This window comes from Rattus norvegicus, chromosome 17 (genome assembly GCF_021556685.1).
Source record: "Rattus norvegicus strain SHRSP/BbbUtx chromosome 17, alternate assembly SHRSP_T2T, whole genome shotgun sequence".
NCBI classification, from domain to species: domain Eukaryota; kingdom Metazoa; phylum Chordata; class Mammalia; order Rodentia; family Muridae; genus Rattus; species Rattus norvegicus.
This window is the reverse complement of record NC_141550.1, coordinates 62,624,823-62,651,325: the sequence shown is the minus strand read 5'-3', so window position 1 is coordinate 62,651,325 and position 26,503 is coordinate 62,624,823.

Genomic DNA, 26,503 nt, shown 5'->3' with positions numbered 1-26,503 from the left:
GAAAGCAGAACACTCTGTCCCCATAACTGGCTGAAAGAAAACAGGAAAACAGGTCTACAGAACCCCTGACACACAGGCTTATAGGACAGTCTAGCCACTGTAAGAAATAGAAGAACAAAATAACACTAGAGATAATCTGATGGTGAGAGGCAAGCACAGGAATCCAAGCAACAGAAACCAAGACTACATGGCATCATCGGAGCCCAATTCTCCCACCAAAGCAAACACGGAATATCCAAACACACCAGAAAAGCAAGATCTAGTTTCAAAATCATATTTGATCATGATGCTGGAGGACTTCAAGAAAGACGTGAAAAACTCCCTTAGAGAAACACAGGAAAACATTAATAAACAAGTAGAAGCCTACAGAGAGGAATCACAAAAATCCCTGAAAGAATTCGAGGAAAACACAATCAAACAGTTGAAGGAATTAAAAATGGAAATAGAAGCAATCAAGAAAGAACACATGAAAACAACCCTGGATATAGAAAACCAAAAGAAGAGACAAGGAGCTGTAGGTATGAGCTTCACCAACAGAATACAAGAGATGGAAGAGAGAATCTCAGGAGCAGAAGATTCCATAGAAATCATTGACTCAACTGTCAAAGATAATGTAAAGCAGAAAAAGCTACTGGTCCAAAACATACAGGAAATCCAGAACTCAATGAGAAGATCAAACCTAAGGATACTAGGTATAGAAGAGAGTGAAGACTCCCAGCTCAAAGGACCAGTAAATATCTTCAACAAAATCATAGAAGAAAACTTCCCTTACCTAAAAAAAGAGATACCCATAGGCATACAAGAAGCCTACAGAACTCCAAATAGATTGGACCAGAAAAGAAACACCTCCCGTCACATAATAGTCAAAACACCAAACGGACAAAGTAAAGAAAGAATATTAAAAGCAGTAAGGGAAAAAGGTCAAGTAACATATAAAGGCAGACCTATCAGAATCACACCAGACTTTTCGCCAGAAACTATGAAAGCCAGAAGATACTGGACAGCTGTCATACAGACCCTAAGAGAACACAAATGCCAGCCCAGATTACTGTATCCTGCAAAACTCTCAATTAACATAGATGGAGAAACCAAGATATTCCATGACAAAACCAAATTTACACAATATCTTTCTACAAATCCAGCACTACAAAGGATAATAAATGGTAAAGCCCAACATAAGGAGGCAAGCTATACCGTAGAAGAAGCAAGAAACTAATCGTCTTGGCAACAAAACAAAGAGAAGAAAAGCACACAGACATAACCTCATATCCAAATATGAATATAACAGGAAGCAATAATCAATATTCCTTAATATCTCTCAACATCAATGGCCTCAACTCCCCAATAAAAAGACATAGATTAACAAACTGCATATGCAACGAGGATCCTACATTCTGCTGCCTACAGGAAACACACCACAGAGACAAAGACAGACACTACCTCAAGTGAAAGGCTGGAAAACAACTTTTCAAGCAAATGATCTGAAGAAGCAAGCTGGAGTAGCCATTCTAATATCGAATAAAATCGATTTTCAACTAAAATTCATCAAAAAAGATAAGGAAGGACACTTCATATTCATCAAAGGAAAAATCCACCAAGATGAACTCTCAATCCTAAATATATATGCCCCAAATACAAGGGCACCTACATACGTAAAAGAAACCTTACTAAAGCTCAAAACACACATTGCACCTCACACAATACAGTAGGAGATTTCAACACCCCACTCTCATCAATGGACAGATCATGGAAACAGAAATTAAACAGAGACGTAGACAGACTAAGAGAAGTCATGAGCCAAATGGACTTACCAGATATTTATAGAACATTCTATCCTAAAGTAAAAGAAGATACCTTCTTCTCAGCTCCTCATGGTACTTTCTCCAAAATTGACCATATAATTGGTCAAAAAACGGGCCTCAAGAGGTACAGAAAGATAGAAATGATCCCATGCGTGCTATCGGACCACCACGGCCTAAAACTGGTCTTCAATAACAATAAGGGAAGAATGCCCACATATACGTGGAAATTGAACAATGCTCTACTCAATGATAACCTGGTCAAGGAAGAAATAAAGAAAGAAATTAAAGACTTTTTAGAATTTAATGAAAATGAAGGTACAACATACCCAAACTTATGGGACACAATGAAAGCTGTGCTAAGAGGAAAATTCATAGCGCTGCGTGCCTGCAGAAAGAAACAGGAAAGAGCATATGTCAGCAGCTTGACAGCACACCTAAAATCTCTAGAACAAAAAGAAGCAAATACACCCAGGAGGAGTAGAAGGCAGGAAATAATCAAACTCAGAGCTGAAATCAACCAAGTAGAAACAAAAAGGACCATAGAAAGAATCAACAGAACCAAAAGTTGGTTCTTTGAGAAAATCAACAAGATAGATAAACCCTTAGCCAGACTAATGAGAGGACACAGAGACTGTGTCCAAATTAATAAAATCAGAAATGAAAAGGGAGACATAACTACAGATTCAGAGGAAATTCAAAAAATAATCAGATCTTACTATAAAAGCCTATATTCAACAAAACTTGAAAATCTGCAGGAAATGGACAATTTCCTAGACAGATACCAGGTACCGAAGTTAAATCAGGAACAGATAAAGCAGTTAAACAACCCCATAACTCCTAAGGAAATAGAAGCAGTCATTAAAGGTCTCCCAACCAAAAAGAGCCCAGGTCCAGACAGGTTTAGTGCAGAATTCTATCAGACCTTCATAGAAGACCTCATACCAATATTATCCAAACTATTCCACAAAATTGAAACAGATGGAGCACTACCAAATTCCTTCTATGAAGCCACAATTACTCTTATACCTAAACCACACAAAGACCCAACAAAGAAAGAGAAATTCAGACGAATTTCCCTTATGAATATGGACGCAAAATACTCAATAAAATTCTGGCAAACCGAATCCAAGAGCACATCAAAACAATCATCCACCATGATCAAGTAGGCTTCATCCCAGGCATGCAGGGATGGTTTAATATATGGAAAACCATCAACGTGATCCATTATATAAACAAACTGAAAGAACAAAACCACATGATCATTTCATTAGATGCTGAGAAAGCATTTGACAAAATTCAACACCCCTTCATGATAAAAGTCCTGGAAAGAATAGGAATTCAAGGCCCATACCTAAACATAGTAAAAGCCATATACAGCAAACCAGTTGCTAACATTAAACTAAATGGAGAGAAACTTGAAGCAATCCCACTAAAATCAGGGACTAGACAAGGCTGCGCACTCTCTCCCTACTTATTCAATATAGTTCTTGAAGTTCTAGCCAGAGCAATCAGACAACAAAAGGAGATCAAGGGGATACAGATCGGAAAAGAAGAAGTCAAAATATCACTATTTGCAGATGATATGATAGTATATTTATTTGATCCCAAAAGTTCCACCAGAGAAGTACTAATGCTGATAAACAACTTCAGCAAAGTGGCTGGGTATAAAATTAACTCAAATAAATCAGTAGCCTTCTTCTACACAAAAGAGAAACAAGCCGAGAAAGAAATTAGGGAAATGACACCCTTCATAATAGACCCAAATAATATAAAGTACCTCGGTGTGACTTTAACCAAGCAAGTAAAAGATTTGTACAATAAGAACTTCAAGACTCTGAAGAAAGAAATTGAAGAAGACCTCAGAAGATGGAAAGATCTCCCATGCTCATGGAATGGCAGGATTAATATAGCAAAAATGGCCATTTTACCAAAAGCGATCTACAGATTCAATGCAATCCCCATCAAAATACCAATTCAATTCTTCAAAGAGTTAGACAGAACAATTTGCAAATTCATCTGGAATAACAAAAAACCCAGGATAGCTAAAACTATCCTCAACAATAAAAGGACTTCAGGGGGAATCCCTATCCCTGAGCTCAAGCAGTATTACAGAGCAATAGTGATAAAAACTGCGTGGTATTGGTACAGAGACAGACAGATAGACCAATGGAACAGAATTGAAGACGCAGAAATGAACCCACACACCTATGGTCACTTGATTTTTGACAAAGGAGCCAAAACCATCAAATGGAAAAAAGACAGCATTTTCAGCAAATGGTGCTGGTTCAACTGGAGGTCAACATGAAGAAGAATGCAGATCGATCCATGCTTGTCACCCTGTACAAAGCTTAGGTCCATGTGGATCAAGGACCTCCACATCAAACCAGATACACTCAAACTAATAGAAGAAAAACTAGGGAAGCATCTGGAACACATGGGCACTGGAAAAAATTTCCTGAACAAAACACCAATGGCTTATGCTCTAAGATCAAGAATCGACAAATGGGATCTCATAAAACTGCAAAGCTTCTGTAAGGCAAAGGACACTGTGCTTAGGAAAAAACGGCAACCAACAGATTGGGAAAAGATCTTTACCAATCCTACAAAAAATAGAGGCCTTATTTCCAAAATATACAAAGAACTCAAGAAGTTAGACCGCAGGGAGACAAATAACCCTATTAAAAAATGGGGTTCAGAGCTAAACAAAGAATTCACAGCTGAGGAATGCCGAATGGCTGAGAAACACCTAAAGAAATGTTCAACATCTTTAGTCATAAGGGATATGCAAATCAAAACAACCCTGAGATTTCACCTCACACCCGTGAGAATGGCTAAGATCAAAAACTCAGATGACAGCAGATGCTGGCAAGGATGCGGAGAAAGAGGAACACTCCTCCATTGTTGGTGGGATTGCAGACTGGTACAACCATTCTGGAAATCAGTCTGTAGGTTCCTCAGAAAATTGGACATTGAACTGCCTGAGGATCCAGCTATACCTCTCTTGGGCATATACCCACAAGATGCCCCAGCATATAAAAAAGACACGTGCTCCACTATATTCATAGCAGCCTTATTTATAGTAGCCAGAAGCTGGAAAGAACCCAGATACCCTTCAACAGAGGAATGGATACAGAAAATGTTGTACATTTACACAATGGAATATTACTCAGCTATCAAAAACAATGACTTTATGAAATTCGTAGGCAAATGGTTGGGACTGGAAAATATCATCCCGAGTGAGGTAACCCAATCACAGAAAAACACACATGGTATGCACCCATTGATAAGTGGCTATTAGCCCAAATGCTTGAATTACCCTAGATGCCTAGAACAAATGAAACTCAAGACGGATGATCAAAATGTGAATGCTTCACTCCTTCTTTAAAAGGGAAACAAGAATACCCTTGGCAGGGAATAGAGAGGCAAAGATTAAAACAGAGTCTGAAGGAACACCCATTGAGAACCTGCCCCACATGTGGCCCATACATATACAGCCATCCAATTAGACAAGATGGATGAAGCAAAGAAGTGCAGGCCGACAGGAGCCGGATGTAGGTCGCTCCTGAGAGATACAGCCAGAATACAGCAAACACAGAAGCGAATGCCAGCAGCAAACCACTGAACTGAGAATAGGACCCCCGTTGAAGGAATCAGAGAAAGAACTGGAAGAGCTTGAAGGGGCTCGAGACCCCATATGTACAACAATGCCAAGCAACCAGAGCTTCCAGGGACTAAGCCACTACCTAAAGACTATACATGGACTGACCGTGGACTCTGACCTCATAGGTAGCAATGAATATCCTAGTAAGAGCACCAGTGGAAGGGGAAGCCCTGGGTCCTGCTAAGACTGAACCACCAGTGAACTAGACTGTGGGGGGGAGGGCGGCAATGGGGGGAGGGTTGGGAGGGGAACACCCATAGGCAAGGGGAGGGAGGAGGGGGATGTTTGCCCGGAAACCGGGAAAGGGAATAACACTCGAAATGTATATAAGAAATACTCAAGTTAATAAAAAAAAATTGTTTAAGCTTCATAGTGGGTGTGACTTTGAATTTCATGGTTATATTATTACTCTGGGAGAGAGTGCAAGATACAAGCTTTTCTGGTTACAGTCTAAGTAACACAGTATTTTGGAAGAAAGATTTTTGTCTTTGTGTTTTTAAAAAGTGTGATTAGGCTCTGGAAACCTCACAGAGTCATACTGATCAGATTTGATAGAGGTAGACCACCTGAAAAATTGATTCAGGAGAATCAAACAAAAAGATATCTCAATTCTATACTTTTGTCTTGAGAGTTGTATTTTACAGTGTGCCGACTTGGATTCCTGGTCTCAAGGACTTTCAGCTGGGTCCAGTCACATAAGCTACAGCATTTGCTTCATTCTTCCTACCTGCTACCCCCAAGGATATCTCAACACCCATGTACAGCTAGAAGAAGTTATAGAGGAGTCGTCCCCCCAATTCCCTGGACTTTGGGGGGCTGAAAGTGGTTATTCTAAAGTTGTTTTTATGAGGAATTTAGAAATGGTTGTAATTTAACAGGAAGGAATGAGCTAGATTGAGTTATACAGTCGTAATCTCATTTGTTAACTAAGCTAAAATCATATCTTTGCTTTGATATAGAATTTATTTGTTAAAAGTTTAAAAGTACAAGGTTTAGAGCCAGTCCTATTGATGTCATTACAAACTTCTAAGTTGATTACACATGTGAGTTAGGGGCCAAATAGCAAACATATTGCTGACTGTGTGAGAGTGTTTTCAAGATATTATTAAGATATAAAAACAACAGTCTTATATAGGTAGACGGTTTTCAAAAACGTCAGAAATCCACAAATTTGAGATTTAAAGTTATTTATCTTTTGTTGAGACATATCTGCTCCTAACAGTTCCCCTTGGTGGATTTAATGAAGAATTTGTACATCTCTACCTCCAGGTGAGGCAATACTTTGTGGCTAGGCAGCCACTAGACAAAACTGCCTGTTTCATTTGCAGACTAATACTGTCCAGAAAAGGACAAATTATGCAGAATAGTTGACTGACAAACTCTACCAAGACAGGGTGATCAGCCCTCAAAATCTGCATTTCAAGAGTCTGTCAGTTGATTTTGGGCCAGAAAACTGAAGACTTCCGCTCACATGTTGCTAACAGGGGACTGTGTTAGTGGAGATTTGTCTCTACAACCTCTCAGTTCTAGAAGCCATGTTAGGCTTCCTATGTGTATAGATATTTGGTCATTCTCAGATTTCCGACAGGGTTGAAGACTAATTATAGTCTCATAGCATCTCAGGCTGCATAACTCTGAATATACATATTTTATTAGATAGTTATCAGATAGTATACAAGCTAGCCAAGATATAATATAGATTTCAAGCCTTTCTTAAGCTGGAATGAATAACTAAACATTCTGTTTAGCTGAAATAGTGATGGACTGGGTATTGAGCATATCATATGCTTTATAAATTGTAGAATGGTAATAATTGTACTCAATTTATATTTAAGTGAAAAGGCTTTTTAACTGGACAAAAGGGGGGAAATGTTGTGATTTGCCCTGAAGTTATCTGTATTTTGATGCTAATTCCACTGCCCCAAGGACAGCTGCCTAGTCACTACTTGGGAATCAGGTGACTTCACCAGGACCTTTTCCCCATTGAATTTTTAAAGTACAGGTGAATGGTAGGTACAGGATAGAAGGAGGCCTGTCATTGGAAGAGAAGGAAGGATGGGCAGGAGAGAAGTTTGAAGGAAGAGGAGGAGAATAGAAGAGAAAGAGAGAGAGAAAGAGAGAGAGAGAGAAGCCACAGCAGGACAATGGAGGCTGACGTAAAGATTCCATTCTGTGTATTTACAGGTTATCAATGTTCTTAAGGGATGGATCGCCCCAGGCTTTGTATGATTAAGTGGGCAATTATATCTTATCAATTGGGTCAAAAAAAAGTCTACAAAAATACCACTGAGTTCATTTGGTTTTTGGCAACTGCTCCTAGGCATCGGGTTTACCCTGAATTGATGTTAGTAAATCCAATGGAACTCTATTGGAGGAAAACAGTAGGTATCAATTGCAGACAGCTTCTTTTGTTAGCAGTATATGCCCGTGTATACTTTCAACTTTCAGTGCTGGGACTTTGTCTGGCTTGAACCTCTGCAGACCCTGCATGTGCTGCTACAGTCTGTTAGTTCATACGTAAATCAGTCCTGTTCTGTCGGAAGACACTGCTTTCTTGACATTATCTACCACCTCTGGCTCTTAAAAATCTTTCTTCCTTCTCTCTGGATAAGTCCCAGAGCCCTGAAGGGAAGCGTTTGATGAAGACATCTCATTTAGGACTGAATATGAAACCCTAACTTCGAACTACACATGCTGTTTCATTTGGAGGAAAGAGTGAGATTGTCTGAGGTGTGACACTTGGATAGTTTATGAACTTAAGAACTGTTTCTACAGACCATTGGGAGTAGTGTTTAAAAATACATTTCCTCTTCTTGGATATAGAAGTAAATTATACTTTATATACCTTGTTTTAACAAACATCAGAAATAACACAATAATAAAATCCATTAACCAAGTATATTAATATCCCCCAAACGTTTATCATCATAAACTTGAGAAAAGTAATAAAGTGTTTTGTATATGTTTATATGTTATGTCAGCAACATATTTGGGTATTAAAAATTAAGGAATAGGGGTTGGGGATTTAGCTCAGCGGTAGAGCGCTTGCCTAGCGAGCGCAAGGCCCTGGGTTCGGTCCCCAGCTCCGAAAAAAAGAAAAAGAAGAAAAAAAATTAAGGAATAAATATTATAAATGCAACTCAACTCAAAGTTTGAATGTGTTATCTATCTTAGATGTGGCCCACATTAATCACTGCAGTAGCAGTGAAATTCTTTCAAGTGGTAAATACATAAAAATACATTCTTTTTACCAGCATTGTCATTTATAATTATTGAATAGGTAATTTTGAACTTTTCTAATATTGGTTATTATTGTGAGATTTTATTCTGAGGCAGAATCTTATTCTACAGTCTTGGATAAACTTGAATCTATGATCCACCTGCAGTAGTCCCTCAAGTAGTTGGTCATAGGTATCTACTGCCAAACACAGCTTATTTCTATCATTCTTTCTGTCTCTCCTTCATCCCTTCCCTCTTTTCCCTGCCCTGCTAGTGTGTATGAGTTAATCAATGTGTGTGTGTGTGTGTGTGTGTGTGTGTGTGTGTGTGTGTGTGTGTGTGTTGCACATGTTAGGTATAAGAAGGCTAGGACTGTTATTCCTCAGATGCTGTCCACCTTGTTTGTCAAAATAAGGTCTCTGGCGGGCTTGGAACTCACTCAAGCAAGCTAAACTAGTTGACTATTAAGGCCCAGTGATCATTCTGCCTCTACCTCCCAGTTTGAGGTTTAAACATGAGCCACAGTACATAGCATTCTCTACGCAGTGATGGGGATTAAACTCAGATTCTCATTCATGTAAAGCAAGGACTTTATAGATTGAGACATGACCCAAGTTTGCACTTATAGTTGATGTCTACATGCAGGCAGAGGAGGATGACCCAGATGTGTGTGGCCTTAAATGGGTGAATTCATAAGGGGTGAATTTTTATAGGATAATTTGTCTTATATAGGTGGGCAGTTTATATCATTATCAATTGGTTGTGAGTTTATTGTGAAGATGTTTTATGGAGTTTGCATTTACTGATATAAATCTGATTGCTAAATTACAAGCTTAATGAGTTTTGAATTTAATGGGTTACTGGAAGTTGTGACTATAACTGGGAGTTGTAGGTGGATGCTGGGAATATGAGCAGAGTCTGCAGCAAGAGAGCCTCAAGATAGGTGGACTCTGTATGGAACCGGCGTGCCAGTGACCCAACCTACCTTGGAAACTAGGTGATAGAGTTGCAAGAGGGTGGCGGCTGCTAGGCTCAGAGAGTAGCTAGTGGCAGCATGGCCTGGAGATTGGGAGCTGGTGAGTCAGGTTGAGATGTTTTGCTGATTGAGATGAAAATATCCCCCAGATGTCATGAGGCCTAAGGGAGCAGGCACTAGCGAGGGATGGTAGAGATTCTTTTATTAATATTTACCACTACACCCACTTCTATTATTTCTTCACCCTAATTCTGACATTCATTTCAAATTCTGTGAATGCTATAAACATTTTTGCAGCTGGCATATTAGTTTTGCTATTCATATCTCATTTTTCTCATTTCCTAAACATGGAATCAACAGCTTATGATATGGAAGGCTTCCTGATGCATAGCCGTTTTAGGTCAGAAATGAGAAATCACAAAGTGCCACAAGGAGAGGGAAACAAGAAAAGCAGAAAGCAAATCTGATGTGCAGCCTTAGAGTCAAACATCATCCCAATCATACATTAAACAAGTGTTGATGGCCCCAGCAGAACTGGCTCATTTCTTACCATAAAAGGTGGCAACTGTGAAGTCTCTGAGAACTATCAGGAGCTTTTCTCCCCACAGTAAGAGATGTTCCTGAGCTGGGAAACACTACACAGCAAGAAGGTTAACACTGACCTTATATGAGAGAACGTCATTGCATTCCTTAGAATCTAGAAGAAACCAAAGCAATCTCTAGCTCTGATGTCCCAGATAACAAGCTCTTCACACCTGACCCAACATGACCATGCTATTTACTACTGCAGCGTGATTGGCAATGCATGCTTTTCATCAGAAACTGGACTGCTCTCCCTCTGGGTCCCAAGAGATAGCCCTGATCTAAGATTCCCATTCGCTAATGATGTCATGTTTCTTCTACTTTTCCTTTTCTTATAACTAAGTCCAGACCACCTACATCTAGGCTCATAGCTTCACCTTCCGTCCACTTCTTGTTTGGAAGCAGACTAGTTTTGGCTGAGTGTACCCTGAGGCTGAGCTTGCCCTGAGGCTGGGCTCTGAGGAGAAACAGAACTTCATGGAGGTTTCAAGGTGACTCTGCCTTTATGTGGTGATCATTTTGGTTACCCAGCTAGCTCATCTGTTCTCAGGCCCCATAAAAGAAAGAGAAATAATTCAGAGCAACAGAACAATGATATAAACAGAAACCAGATGCTCAAAGCCTGGAGTTCACTTGGCCCTTCTTTCCCCTAAGGATGCATTTTGTGGATGTAATGTTTGATATAAAAATAAAGCAACACATTCTAGTAGCTAATTGTATCTCTCCTTGCTTATTTTCTTTTTTGTTCTTGAGAAACAAATGGGTTTGACAGCATGCCGAAATCTCCTGTATCCTGTGCCTAGAAAGCTGAAAGGGGCTCTGTGTTCCATTGGACGCTGAGAACAGACATGGCTGCTGCATGTGTCTATGTCTGAAACCTTTACTAGGGAAACATGTCAGCCTTGACCTCACATCTGTCTAAGGCATTAGTTACTTTATAAATTATTCTAAAGAGTAGACTGAATTATGTTCCTTGAGAGAAGACACAGCACTAGTATTGAAAATGAGCACACTGTATTAGTATCAAATGATCAAACTGCACATCACAGACTCCCACCCTCACCCCACCCCCCACTGATCAGAGAGATGTATGGCCACAGGAGGCTCCCAGAAGACTGCAGCACTGAAATCTTATCCAAGAATTATCATCTGACCCTCATACTTCTGTCTGTCGTCATATTCTGCCTTATGCACTATGGGCAGAGTTGGGCACTGAGCAGAGAATAAAAGGTCTTAATTCATCTTACACCATTTTATGATTTTTTAAAAGTTATTACCAGTGCAGCAATGACTCTTCAGTGGCAACCAAGAGGGAGAGCCTCCTCACCTGGTAAATTCAGTCATAGATGACCCAACCAACCAGGGTAAAGGATGGGCTGGGAGGGGGAGAAAAAAGGCATTGTGCTGAAGGGCCTGAGTTCCCACATTTAGCTTTGCACAATGATGGATGAAATCTGTGTTTACGTGAAGTACACTGTGAGATGGCATGGCAACTATAGTTTTTCAAAGGCAGCATAGTTGTACCATAAACAACATAAAAATATGAACTAAGGGGAACATTTACTCATAATATAAACATAATAAAGTGAAATCGCAAGGACTTTGTAATCTAGGACAGAGTCTCAGCCATTAGAGTACACTAAACACAGAGTTAAGACATGAACTCAAACTTTCCCCTTCCTCTCAGTCCTGGGACTTTGGCCAGGCCAGGGTGGCACCATCTCTGCCAGCTTCTGCCTCAGATGTACTGGGGAGGGTGTGGAAGGCTGCACAGATGGTGCTGTAAGTCATATGAGGAGAGGAACCCAGAAAGTCCCTAATCTAGGCATATAACTCCCACCACATAATAACCGAATAATGTAGAGAAGGTATAAACTAAGAAAAATAAAGTGAAATAAAATAAGAATGGTGGCTCACAAACCCCATTGTCTACCCAGATATCAAATGATTCTGGGGATCCACTCTGTTAAGTGAAGGTCCAAGTCTTGTATATTTCACTTAAATCAATGCAGCTCAGCGTAACTCAAAATTGACTAAGCAACTTTGGCTTTTACTCAAAAAGGCTAATGTTTCTCCCATTGCCATTAGAAGGGTTTGCAGTGTTTATCAAAAACTGGGCTCCTGTTCAGCTGACACAGCCCGTGGTTTTCCACTCATTTCATACTCACAAGCTCTCTTTTCCCCAATCTAAATTTGGTTCATTTACCTTTTAGTATCTCTTCAATGAAAAATGATCAATGTGACTGACAAAAAGAACATTTATGAACTTCAATAGTGTCACATAGAAACCACAAAATATTAGTTATTTTCTTTCATTTACAATGACCCACTATTCTGCAAACTGTATGAAAAAGAGAGGATAAAGGCAAGGGTTTTAAAAAGCCTCTCTCTACTTCTTCAGTAGTTCATTGTACTGAATGACTCACAGCAAAGAACTTACTTCTGGAAAACGATAGAGGGATTTATTTAGTATTGCTTCCTTAAATCCTGATTTGACTTCTCTGTGCACATAAATTTTCTTGCTAGTTTGTGACTCAGAGATGTAAATATGTATATTTCAACATAAATATTACGATAGAGATATGACTAGAAAGTTATACATCACAAAATATAGGCAGAACATAGTCATTTTTACTTTTTCTCAAGGAAAGCAGATATTAGTTGGAGCTCAAAAATCTATGTGCTGATTCTCTCCAAATATGATTCCTCTATTATGCCCTGAATACTTCATAAACCACGGAGGGGTACACAGTCCAAGTGAAGAACAATGCACTTCATTATCACAGTAAGAGAGACCACAGACCGATTCATCTTAAACTGAAATTTGCACTTTGGTACAATTATGTTTCTGCTGGTAGTGCCATACTCATTTTGACTTATAATGCTTTCATTACAAAAAGGTTTCAAACATTGAATCTTATTTTTTAGATCCTAAATATATACCAGCTAGGAATACAAATGTACGTGCCCCATAGCCAGCTATGCACTAGCCCACTAGCTAGCCCTACTGTGTGCCTTGTAGTCATCTGTGAACTAACCCCACTGTGTACTTGGCGTCAGCTCTTCTCCCCTTTCCATGAACATGAACACAAGTACTTTTGGCACTAGATTGCCAGCCTGAACCAGACACATCTGAGTCCCGACCCCAGAACTACCTGTAAGTCATGCCTCTGTATTCCAGACTCTGACAGAGCAGTCGCTCAATGGACTCAATGAATCAGACACATGTGCTCTACCTGCAAAGCAGCACTCAAAGCCATGCATTGCATTAGAAAGATTAATAACTCCTACTGCTCCATGTTTCTTTGTCGGTGGAGCACAGACCAAAAAAATCCCTCAAGAGTCCTCACTATAAACTCCACTGATGCTACAGAGACTCATCGTTTGACCATTGAGGACCCTTCAAATCTTCACTGATCCTGATGTCAGTCAACAGAACTGCATGGACTATGTTTAGACACCAGACCTAGAACTTTTGTACCTGCCCAACCAGTACCTGCATCCACAATTGGAGGCCTTTACCCACTGAAACTGGTGGACAGGATCTAAAGAGATGTCTTAGTGGTATTCTCATTTCTGTGAGAAAAATACTTTGACAAAAATAACCTAAGGAAAATGGTTCCAAAGTGATGCAGTTTGTCATGAAAGGAAGACAGACTAGCAGGCTAGGAAGGCATGGTTACAGGAGTAGAAGTCTAGCTGGTCACATTAGCATTTAGGAAGCAGAATATTAATAGGAAGTTATTTGGCAATCTTCCTAAAGATTCCTCATCCTTCCCAAACAGCATAACCAGCTTGAGTCCAACTGTTTGAAGATGTGAGCCTATGGGGACATTTCACATTTACACCACAACAGGAAGTGACATCACTCCCTGAACTCTGCGGCCAGCAATGTACCACAGCAACTATGAAAGTTAACAGAAAATATCTCCAGCAAATTAGACAACAGTGTTCCAGCAATGACCCCCCAAAGAGGGAGCCTCTAATTAATAGTGCAAACTAATTATTTTTTAGGGAGCTCAGCAAATTCAAGAAGACAACTTTTAAAAACCCAAGTAAAAAATACATTACTGAAATTAAAAGTAAAGCAGAAAAATGAAAATAAGCAAGCCAAATCTAAAGTCTGGAATGGAAGGAAACTCTGACTGCCACTGGCTGGTTTAATTAAAGAAAATGAAAATGTCTATGAGCATGAAGACAGGATGTCAGAAAATATTGTCAGAGACAAAAGAAAAAACAGTAGAGAAAGAAAGAAAATCTAAAGAATTTTCATGATAAACAGATCCAAAATTTGCATTTATGGATAAAAATATTACTTAATGAAATAGTGGCTGAAAATTACCCAAATCTGAGGAATTGTTGAAACATGTATAATAAATTTGGATTCAGAGCCATGTGTTGTAGTCAAATTGTCAAAAATTGAAGAAAGTACAATCTTGAAAGAAGAAAGAGAAAAGACATTCCTCACATGTAACAGACTCTCCTTTAGTCTATAAGCAGGCTTCTCTGTAGAAACTGCAAGCCAAGAGAAAGTGGAATGATGTTTCCTAAGTACTGAAGGATCAAAAGTACTAACCAAAAATTGTGGACCTGAAAAAATTCTTTCCAAAAATGGTTTCAATATAGACTTTCCAAAATTGTTTGAAAAAATCATTATTCTAGGTTTGTCTTGTAAGTAAAGTGATAAGGAAATGTTTAAAGGTGATATAAATTATTAATTAATAATGTCAAAATAACCAAAACTCACAGACGAAGTTCAGAACATTTGTACTATAATGCTGACTTTAAATTATTCTTGGTTTTAGTATTTTAGATAAGACAATTCTTGAAAATAATACTGACAGTTTGTTAGGCAATAACAATATAAAATCTAATTTTGACATTAATAACAAAAATGGGAAGAGCATCGGTCTAACATGTAGGGTTGTTATAAGCTTATTGTAACTGTTGATCATATGCAAACACAGTCGTCATGACCAGCATGCAAATGGGAAGAGAAAATTACAAACCCATACCTGTCCCCAAAATTATGAAACAATAAAGAAAGACAGGAAGCACAGAGGAAGAATAGGGAGAAGACAATCAAAGGCCAAAAAAGGGTTTTTTAAATTAATCAACTTAAGTACAAATGTAAATGAACTAAATTAGACAATGAAAAGAGAGCAGCTTAATGATCAACTACATGCTACTTATAATTGCTACTTCTGAATATATAAGTAGTCTTCGATAAAAGTGTCAAAGTACACAAGGAAAAGGTGTTTTCTTTAATGAGTGAACATGAAAAACCTGGCTATTCAGATTGTTCTTTAAAGAAAGAAAATTAGAATCTTATAAGACATAAGAAGTCAACTCTAGGGGTTGGGGATTTAGCTCAGTGGTAGAGCGCTTGCCTAGTGAGCGCAAGGCCCTGGGTTGGTCCCCAGCTCCAAAAAAAAAAAGAAAAGAAAAAAAAAAAAAAAGAAGTCAACTCTAAATGGGCTGCGGATTTCAATGGAAATCCGAAAATGTTAAACTTCTGGTTGGAAAAAAAACTCTGAAGCTTGTGACATTGGTCTTCCTAATGATTTCATGCCTGTGACCTCAAAGGTATACATAAAAATGTTAAATCAAAACAAGTGGGACAACAATTAACGGAAAGTTTTCTCTACATTATGGGAAGCAATCACTGAAATTACCACAAGGTAAGGGTGAGTCTCTAAGACAAGTAAGGAGTTTGAGTAAATAAACAGTAAGAACAATGAAGCCAAACAGTCTGATCCAAAAGTAAGCGAAGTGCAGAACACTTTTCCAAGGGAGATAGACTGAAGCTTGTTCTAATTCGCTTTCTGTTACTGCATAAAACAACAAAAATCCAACTTGGAGAGAAAAGATTTTATTTCATCTTACCCTGTCATGTCACAATCTGTCACCAAGGGAAGTCAAAACATGATATTAAGCAGGAATCTGAAGGGAGGAATTAAACACAGGCCATGGAGGAATGCTGCCTTCTAGCTCACTTTCCCTGGTTTGCCCAACTACTTTCTAACAGAACCCAGGCCTGCCTACGTAGGGATGGGACCATTCACAGTGTGCTGGGCCCTTGTCTATCCATTAACAGTGAAGAAAAGGTCCCCAAAGGCATGCCCAATGGGCAGTCTGAGGGAGGTAATTTCTCAAATGAGCTCTCATTCCTTCTTGAACACACAGATAGTGTTAATCCTGAGATCTGTGAAAGAAAAACCAGTTCCACAGTTACATTGTCCTTGGACAAGTGGGGCTTACAGGCTGACTTTGACTTTTACATCATCTTCATAAGTAATTAAATCTGCATTCATATATTTTTGTAAATGTTCACATTTTAATTTAGCAAGAGGAGGAAAACTTCTATTTATAAATGTCCCTTAAAAATTTCAACAATTCTTAAAAGTATTAATGTTTCGTTAGCTCAACGGGCTTTAATATAGTGTAGGGATATTGAGGAGGTATTTCCCTGCTCCTGCCTTGGCCAATTAAAGAATTAAAGGGAAGAAAGAATCTTGAGTACAACGGACAACAGTGGAGAAATGTCAAACACCAAACCCCACAGATAGCAGTAGATGAAATCATCGGTTGGAAAAGGGTGTTTATGGAGCAGGAGGTTTACACAATGCAACAAATGGATGGGGGAAAGACCCTGTGCAAAAATCCAAGGGGTACTGGAAAGCTGAAGCTCTCTTCTCTTCTGCAGGGCTGGGGTTTAACATTCTCTAAGGGTTTTCCTCCCATAAAGTACGGCTGTTAAGTTTGAAGAAAGATTGGATGGCAGATTGTCCCACTGTTATTTTATAAATATGTCTCAAACCATGTTGAACCAGTCCCTTAGTAGGTGGCTGGTTGATGGGAGAAAAAAATAATCTCCAAGGCCTTGGTTTTAAGCAGCCAGGCTTTTGTCTCAGGTTGGGAGGAGGAAGAAGCTGGCTACCATAGATGCTCCTTTATTGCCCTGTAAGGGTCCATGATTCACCAAAGAGTGATACCCCAGACTCGAACAGTTTGTAAAGCAAAGAGAATTTTACTCTACAGAAGTCCAGCGTGCTGTGGTCTCCCATTCCAAGATGGAGACAACCAAGTGAGCTCACAGGCTCGATATAGAGGTAAGTGTCCTTTATCTTACTCCATCTTGAGAGACATTCTAGAACCATTACCAGGGGATAGGGGCTGGAAACTATTGCTGGGGAGTTCTGGAAACTGTTGCTGACCCATTAACCTTGCTTCAGGCCAGGTGGCCTGGCAGCTTCCAAGGGCAAGGCAGTTTCTGACTAGCTGCCTGATGCTTGGGGTTTGCTGTTGTTGTTTGTTTGTTTGTTTGTTTGTTTGTTTGTTTTTCTAGTAACTGACTTGCGAAGGCTTGCCTGGACTTGCCCAGTTCTTAGACCTAATATCCTTCACTGCCACTTTAAAGCCGGCCTTGGTGTCAGCCTAGCCTTCTCACCCAGCCACCGTCCTGCTTCCCTGCTTCTCTGCCAACCACAGAGTCTGTCTAACTTCTACCCTCTCAGTTTGACAACTGTTATTCTTCATAAGATGTTAAATTTTTAAAATGAGAAAATGATATGATTCTACACTGATATTCTGCTATGATTCTTACTAGTGCAAATCATTCTGTGACTTAGATATTTTACATGTCCTGATGGTATTGTTACCTGTCATTTGTTTTTAATAAGAATTCCATATGGGCATCTTAGATGTAGTCTCAAAGCTTCATTGAAACCTATGAACTAACTCAAGTCAAGTAAACACTTAGCTATTGTGTTTTTCCTATTCTGTCCTTAAAATCACCCATATTCTATGCTTAAAATGTGGTACATACAATATGACCCTTGAAGGTCTTTCCACCTGGACAGAATGAATTTAAAATATGTTTTATCAGTTCAGTTATTCCAAAGCACTTTATGCCCTCTGGTGCTCATTTGAAACTTAGATATTTCTTTTAACACATTTTTTAAAACCAAAACTTTATATTCTGCTTACTTTGAATGAGCACATTCTAATTTGAGTGCTAAGATATTTTGGCTGGAACATTGGAACTTCTTAACCCGATAGCAATGGGGTGCTTGCATATGCAATATTCATTCCTTAAACTCATTTTCACCTCACTTGGATACTTTTAATTTTCCATTTCCCTTAATATGTAAGTTAAAGATGCTATTCCAGACCATATCAGGCAGACGACACAGCAGACACCCTGCAGTGTGCATTTTCGGACTTATTACTGGATTTCTACTTTCATTTAGAGTATTTCTCAAAATGAAGGTTAATAAACATACTCTCTATTCTGCCACAATCATTTTGTGCTTACTGGGACGCTAATTCAAATCAGTGTTCCCCTCCCATCCCAGGCTCAGTAGAATAAGCCCTGTTTAACACTCAAATATAGTCTATTACACTTAACTTTTTTTCTAAGAAACCCTCCAAAGGTTTTACCAACTTTATTCAATTGTTAAAAATAATTTATCTAAATCCATATTTTCTAAACTTTTGGAAAATGAAATCAAACAAAAATACCAATCTTCATCCACTGATGTCACTGCCCACCTGAGGATGAACTAACCATAGCAGGTACAGGATCCCATGCCCTCTAGTCAGACACTAAATCATCCTCCATTCAGAGAACCTCCAAAGTTCTTGGTACTGTCAGCTTCTAATTAATCAAACATTTATTATGTGCTTTAAATTTGGCCAGGATTTCATGTAGCTTTCTATCTTGCAGGTTGATTAAAATCGAAGTCACAAGTTTAAACAGATTTCTCTCTTGTTCTCTATTGTCCTTATTACAGATGTGACAGCCACACCTCCCGAAACAGCTTCAATGGCAATAGCCAGCCAACCAAACAAATAAAACTTCAAGGCGCTGATCTGAAACTGAGACAGCCTGGCTTCTTACACCTGAGAATTCACAAATGCTTTCTCTATCAAGTGTGTCTAACCTGCTGCCCTTTCGCTGCTGGGAGACTCATGAATGTGCCCCATCACATTTGTTAAGGACAACATCATGTCGCCATCCCAAAAGACTGGACACTGCTGCTGGGCCTCAGTTTGAATAACATCATTCTCTTATGACCATAAAGAGCTCTGAGAAGACCATGACAAACTTGGTGACATGAAAACAGAGGTTCAGAATTCTCCCTGAGAACTCGTCTCCGAGTGGAGCCTGCCTTGTTTTTATTTCTATTCATAAATCGGTTTGGTAAGAAATCATGTAGTGTAGTTTTGATCATGACAAGTTAATGTTCCATTATGATCCTTCTCTGTGATTTGTGAACTTTCTGCTTTCCTTGCTGGTATCTTTATGAAGGTCTGTCACCTGCTTCCTACACAAATCCATGGGGAAGGTGGAGAAGCAGTGGTAAAAAGCACTCAGTACCAAGCTGATTGTCTTATTGAAGTGTTGGAACTTCACATAACTAGTGGGGGTTACTGGTAATGAAATAGAGGGCCCGATCTTGCCACACCACACTTACTGTTAGTATACGGGCTATTCTACTAGGCTGCCCTTGGGAACCAAGCAGCTGCTTAAAACATCACCTGTCTCTCTCTTGCCAGGTGGATCAGATGTGTGCCTATGTATGTGGTATGTGTGGGTACATTGTAAGTTCATAAAAGGCTCCCAGCCAACCCAGATCTCTCTGTGCACTCATGTCACTCATGTTTCTCTCTCTCTCTCTCTTCTCTCTCTCTCTCTCTCTCTCTCTCTCTCTCTCTCTCTCTCTCTCTCTCTCCCTCTCTCCCTCTCTGCCCCCTCTTTCTATATCCTTGTCTGACTGTCTGCTTCTATCTCTCCCCCATATACACACTCCTTTTTCCTACCCCAATAAGCATCTTATCCCAGATCTATTATGTGGTGTAATTTCTCAGGGTTATGCCTTTACTCGGGTGTCAAAAGTACTCTTCCATTGCTAGAATTTTTATCATAATACTTACAGTCTCTACTCTGTTTAAATATATCTTAAACACTTACATAGGGTTGAAAGGATGACTCTCATATGTACTGTGTATGTATGGGGTGTGTGCCTATGTATGTGGTATGTGTGGGTACATTGTAAGTTCATTATCTGCACATAGGGTACATGTGTGTACATATATGAAGGTATGTGTCTATTCATACTGGGTGTATGTATGTGAGTGTGTATGCATGTTGTGTGTGATGTATATGTATGCTATATATGTATCATGTATGTCAGGTGTGTGCATGAGTGGTATATATACATATATTCAAACAATATATGTTTATGGTGATTGTGTACATAGTATATGTTTATGGTGTTTATGTATTTGTATGTGTGTTCCCATGGGATAGAGACATGAAGAGGAAAACATTAATTATTAAAATGTATGCTTTATTCATGACTTTCACATTGTACTGGCTGGCTCTGGGTGTCAACTTGACACAAGTTGGAGTTGTCACAGAGAAAGAATCTTCCCTTGAGGATATGTCATCATGAGATCCAGCCGTAAGACATTTTCTTAATTAGTGATCAAGAGAGGAGGGTCCCACCCATTGTGGGCAGTGCCATCCTTGGACTGGTAGTCCTGTGTTCTATAAGAAAGCAAGCTGAGCAAGCCAGAGGATCCAATCCAGTAAGCAGCACCCTCCGTGGCCTCTGCATCAACTCCTGTCTCCAAGTTTCTGCCCTGTGGGAGTTCCTGTCCTGACTTCCTTTGGTGATGAACAGCACAGTGGAAGTGTTAGCTGAATAAACCCTTTCCTCCTCAACTTGCTGTTTGGTCCTGATCTTTGCAGGAATACAAACCCATACTAAGACACCGTACAGATTTAGAGTCTAAGAAAAACCCTGTTAAAAGCATTGTTGAATGCTTGGCTAAAGCCAAGTTTGCTTGATATTTGTTTTGTAATAAAATAAAAAACAAAGATATGACTTCACTTTTTATAGTTCCTATAGTGCATGTTCATTGTGTGTGCAAGGTTACTTGTGTTACATATATGCATGTTTGTATACACATGGTCTCCCAGCTTCTGGCAGCCTTAACTGGCCATGTCTACACATCATCATCATCCAGAGTTCATGGTCATGGGTTTTGTCATGATGTCTATATGGGTGTCACCAAATGTACAGTGGTGTTTATAAGCCATCAGAATGTCAAACAGCGACTGTTCACTGCCTGTCAATCAGTTTCACCTTCTCCTCTCTCCACACAAACTCTGTTCAATTGTTTTTAGTGGCAGATTTCAGATTCTTCAGAACATAATCACATGGGCCAATTCCTTATCCCTCCCCTTTTTTCACATATACACACATATGCATGCATACACACATAACATGTATACACACATAAGCATATATACATACATATGCATACACACATATATACATACACATGCACATACATACATACATATACATACATGCATACGTACATACATACATACATACATACATACATACATACATACATACCTATAAACACAAAAGCATATACTCTCTAAGATTCTGTTGCTCTTGAAGTCCTTGATTAAAACTATGGATTGTGTTACCAAAAATGGCTCCAGAGTTCTCTGGACTAGCTCTTTGTTTCTGAGTCAGCTCCCTTGTATGATTACTGCAGAAAGCTTCAGGACTCTGTTCCCAGTAGAAAAGACAGCAGAAATTTGAAAGATATTACCCCAGTGGTGACTTTTCAGCAAATTCTCTGCACCTTGACATGTTAGAACATTTTGTTAAACTAAAAAGTGTAAGATTGGTCAGTTTTTCCTGGAAGAGATGGATAAAGCTGAGAAAGAATATGTTCAGGAATTTGAAACTTTAGTTTCAGCACCACCTACATGACATGGAAACTTCTGTACGTCTTTAAAGAACCCTTCATTGCAACAGCTATAGGGCTGAGGAGGATGAAATCCATCCTAAATGATGCAAGTAGTTGATGCCACAGACTGAAGAAACAGTCTAGTAAGCCGTACGCTGTGGAAGGACATAAAGTGAAAACGATAAAAAAAAAACTGGAGTGGGATAAAAAGAAGAGCCTAATGAACGTGCTCTACCCACCTGTGAATATTCCTTTGTGTTACAAGTAGGTAATCCATCAGCACCTGAGGAACAGAACCACACTCTCTTGAGGAAACTGTGTTGCCTGGCTGGGTAGATAGTTCAGTCAATGGAGTACTTGCCACGAAAGTTTTAATAAAAAAGTTTAGAACCTACATAAAAATCCGTGTGTGAAGCAAACACGGAATATCCAAACACACCAGAAAAGCAAGATCTAGTTTCAAAATCATATTTGATCATGATGCTGGAGGACTTCAAGAAAGACGTGAAGAACTCCCTTAGAGAACAAGTAGAAGACTACAGAGAGGAATCGCAAAAATCCCTGAAAGAATTCCAGGAAAACACAATCAAACAGTTGAAGGAATTAAAAATGGAAATAGAAGCAATCAAGAAAGAACACAAGGAAACAACTCTGGATATAGAAAACCAAAAGAGGAGACAAGGAGCCGTAGATACGAGCTTCACCAACAGAATACAAGAGATGGAAGAGAGAATCTCAGGAGCAGAAGATTCCATAGAAATCATCGACTCAACTGTCAAAGATAATGTAAAGCAGAAAAAGCTACTGGTCCAAAACATACAGGAAATCCAGGACTCAATGAGAAGATCAAACCTAAGGATAATAGGTATAGAAGAGAGTGAAGACTCCCAGCTCAAAGGACCAGTAAATATCTTCAATAAAATCATAGAAGAAAACTTCCCTAACCTAAAGAAAGAGATGCCCATAGGCATACAAGAAGCCTATAGAACTCCAAATAGATTGGACCAGAAAAGAAACTCCTCCTGTCAAATAATAGTCAAAACACCAAGTGCACAAAACAAAGAAAGAATATTAAAAGCAGTAAGGGAAAAAGGTCAAGTAACATATAAAGGCAGACCTATCAGAATCACACCAGACTTTTCGCCAGAGACTATGAAAGCCAGAAGATCCTGGACAGATGTCATACAGACCCTAAGAGAACACAAATGCCAGCCCAGGTTACTGTATCCTGCAAAACTCTCAATTAACATAGATGGAGAAACCAAGATATTCCATGACAAAACCAAATTTACACAATATCTTTCTACAAATCCAGCACTACAAAGGATAATAAATGGTAAAGCCCAACATAAGGAGGCAAGCTATACCCGAGAAGAAACAAGAAACTAATCGTCTTGGCAACAAAACAAAGAGAAGAAAAGCACACAAACATAACCTCACATCCAAATATGAATATAACAGGAAGCAATAATGAATATTCCTTAATATCTCTCAACATCAATGGCCTCAACTCCCCAATAAAAAGACATAGATTAACAAACTGCATATGCAACGAGGACCCTGCCTTCTGCTGCCTACAGGAAGCACACCTCAGAGACAAAGACCAACACTACCTCAGAGTGAAAGGCTGGAAAACAATTTTCCAAGCAAATGGTCAGAAGAAGCAAGCTGGAGTAGCCATTCTAATATCAAATAAAATCAATTTTCAATTAAAAGTCATCAAAAAAGATAAGGAAGGACACTTCATATTCATCAAAGGAAAAATCCACCAAGATGAACTCTCAATCCTAAATATCTATGCCCCAAATACAAGGGCACCTACATACGTAAAAGAAACCTTACTAAAGCTCAAAACACACATTGCACCTCACACAATAATAGTAGGAGACTTCAACACCCCCCTCTCATCAATGAACAGATCATGGAAACAGAAATTAAAGAGAGACGTAGACAGACTAAGAGAAGTCATGAGCCAAATGGACTTAACAAATATTTATAGAACATTCTACCCTAAAGCAAAAGGATATACCTTCTTCTCAGTTCCTCATGGTACTTTCTCCAAAATTGACCATATAATTGGTCAAAAAACGGGCCTCAACAGGTACAGAAACATAGAAATAATCCCATGCGTGCTATCGGACCACCACGGCCTAAAACTGGTCTTCAATAACAATAAGGGAAGAATGCCCACATATACATGGAAATTCAAGAATGCTCTACTCAATGATAACCTGGTCAATGAAGAGATAAAGAAAGAAATTAAAGACTTTTTAGAATTTAATGAAAATGAAGGTACAACATACCCAAACTTATGGGAGACAATGAAAGCTGTGCTAAGAGGAAAACTCATAGCGCTGAGTGCCTGCAGAAAGAAACAGGAAAGAGCATATGTCAGCAGCTTGACAGCACACCTAAAAGCTCTAGAACAAAAAGAAGCAAATACACCCAGGAGGAGTAGAAGGCAGGAAATAATCAAACTCAGAGCTGAAATCAACCAAGTAGAAACAAAAAGGACCATAGAAAGAATCAACAGAACCAAAAGTTGGTTCTTTGAGAAAATCAACAAGATAGATAAACCCTTAGCCAGACTAACAAGAGGACACAGAGAGTATTTCCAAATTAACAAATGAAATGAAAAGGGAGACATAACTACAGATTCAGAGGAAATTCAAAAAATCATCAGATCTTACTATAAAAGCCTATATTCAACAAAACTTGAAAATCTGCAGGAAATGGACAATTTCCTAGACAGACACCAAGTACCGAAGTTAAATCAGGAACAGATAAACCAGTTAAACAACCCCATAACTCCTAGGAAAGAGAAGCAGTCATTAAAGGTCTCCCCACCAAAAAGAGCCCAGGTCCAGATGGGTTCAGTGCAGAATTCTATCAGACCTTCATAGAAGACCTCATACCAATATTATCCAAACTATTCCACAAAATTGAAACAGATGGAGCACTACCAAATTCCTTCTATGAAGCCACAATTACTCTTATACCTAAACCACACAAAGACCCAACAAAGAAAGAGAACTTCAGACCAATTTCCCTTATGAATATCGACGCAAAAATACTCAATAAAATTCTGGCAAACCGAATCCAAGAGCACATCAAAACAATCATCCACCATGATCAAGTAGGCTTCATCCCAGGCATGCAGGGATGGTTTAATATATGGAAAACCATCAACGTGATCCATTATATAAACAAACTGAAAGAACAAAACCACATGATCATTTCATTAGATGCTGAGAAAGCATTTGACAAAATTCAACACCCCTTCATGATAAAAGTCCTGGAAAGAATAGGAATTCAAGGCCCATACCTAAACATAGTAAAAGCCATATACAGCAAACCAGTTGCTAACATTAAACTAAATGGAGAGAAACTTGAAGCAATCCCACTAAAATCAGGGACTAGACAAGGCTGCCCACTCTCTCCCTACTTATTCAATATAGTTTGTGAAGTTCTAGCCAGAGCAATCAGACAACAAAAGGAGGTCAAGGGGATACAGATCGGAAAAGAAGAAGTCAAAATATCACTTTTTGCAGATGATATGACAGTATATTTATGTGAACCCAAAAGTTCCACCAGAGAACTACTAAAGCTGATAAACAACTTCAGCAAAGTGGCTGGGTATAAAATTAACTCAAACAAATCAGTAGCCTTCCTCTACACAAAAGAGAAACAAGCCGAGAAAGAAATTAGGGAAACGACACCCTTCATAATAGACCCAAATAATATAAAGTACTTCGGTGTGACTTTAACCAAGCAAGTAAAACAATTTGTACAATAAGAACTTCAAGACTCTGAAGAAAGAAATTGAAGAAGTCCTCAGAAGATGGAAAGATCTCCCATGTTCATGGAATGGCAGGATTAATATAGTAAAAATGGCCATTTTACCAAAAGCGATCTACAGATTCAATGCAATCCCCATCAAAATAACAATCCAATTCTTCAAAGAGTTAGATAGAACAATTTGAAAATTCATCTGGAATAACAAAAAACCCAGGATAGCTAAAACTATCCTCAACAATAAAAGGACTTCAGGGGGAATCACTATCCCTGAACTCAAGCAGTATTACAGAGCAATAGTGATAAAAACTGCATGGTATTGGTACAGAGACAGACAGATAGACCAATGGAACAGAATTGAAGACCCAGAAATGAACCCACACATCTATGGGCACTTGATTTTTGACAAAGGAGCCAAAACCATCAAATGGAAAAAAGACAGCATTTTCAGCAAATGGTGCTGGTTCAACTGGAGGTCAACATGAAGAAGAATGCAGATTGATCCATGCTTATCACCCTGTACAAAGCTTAAGTCCATGTGGATCAAGGACCTCCACATCAAACCAGACACACTCAAACTAATAGAAGAAAAACTAGGGAAGCATCTGGAACACATGGGCACTGGAAAAAATTTCCTAAACAAAACACCAATGGCTTATGCTCTAAGATCAAGAATCGACAAATGGG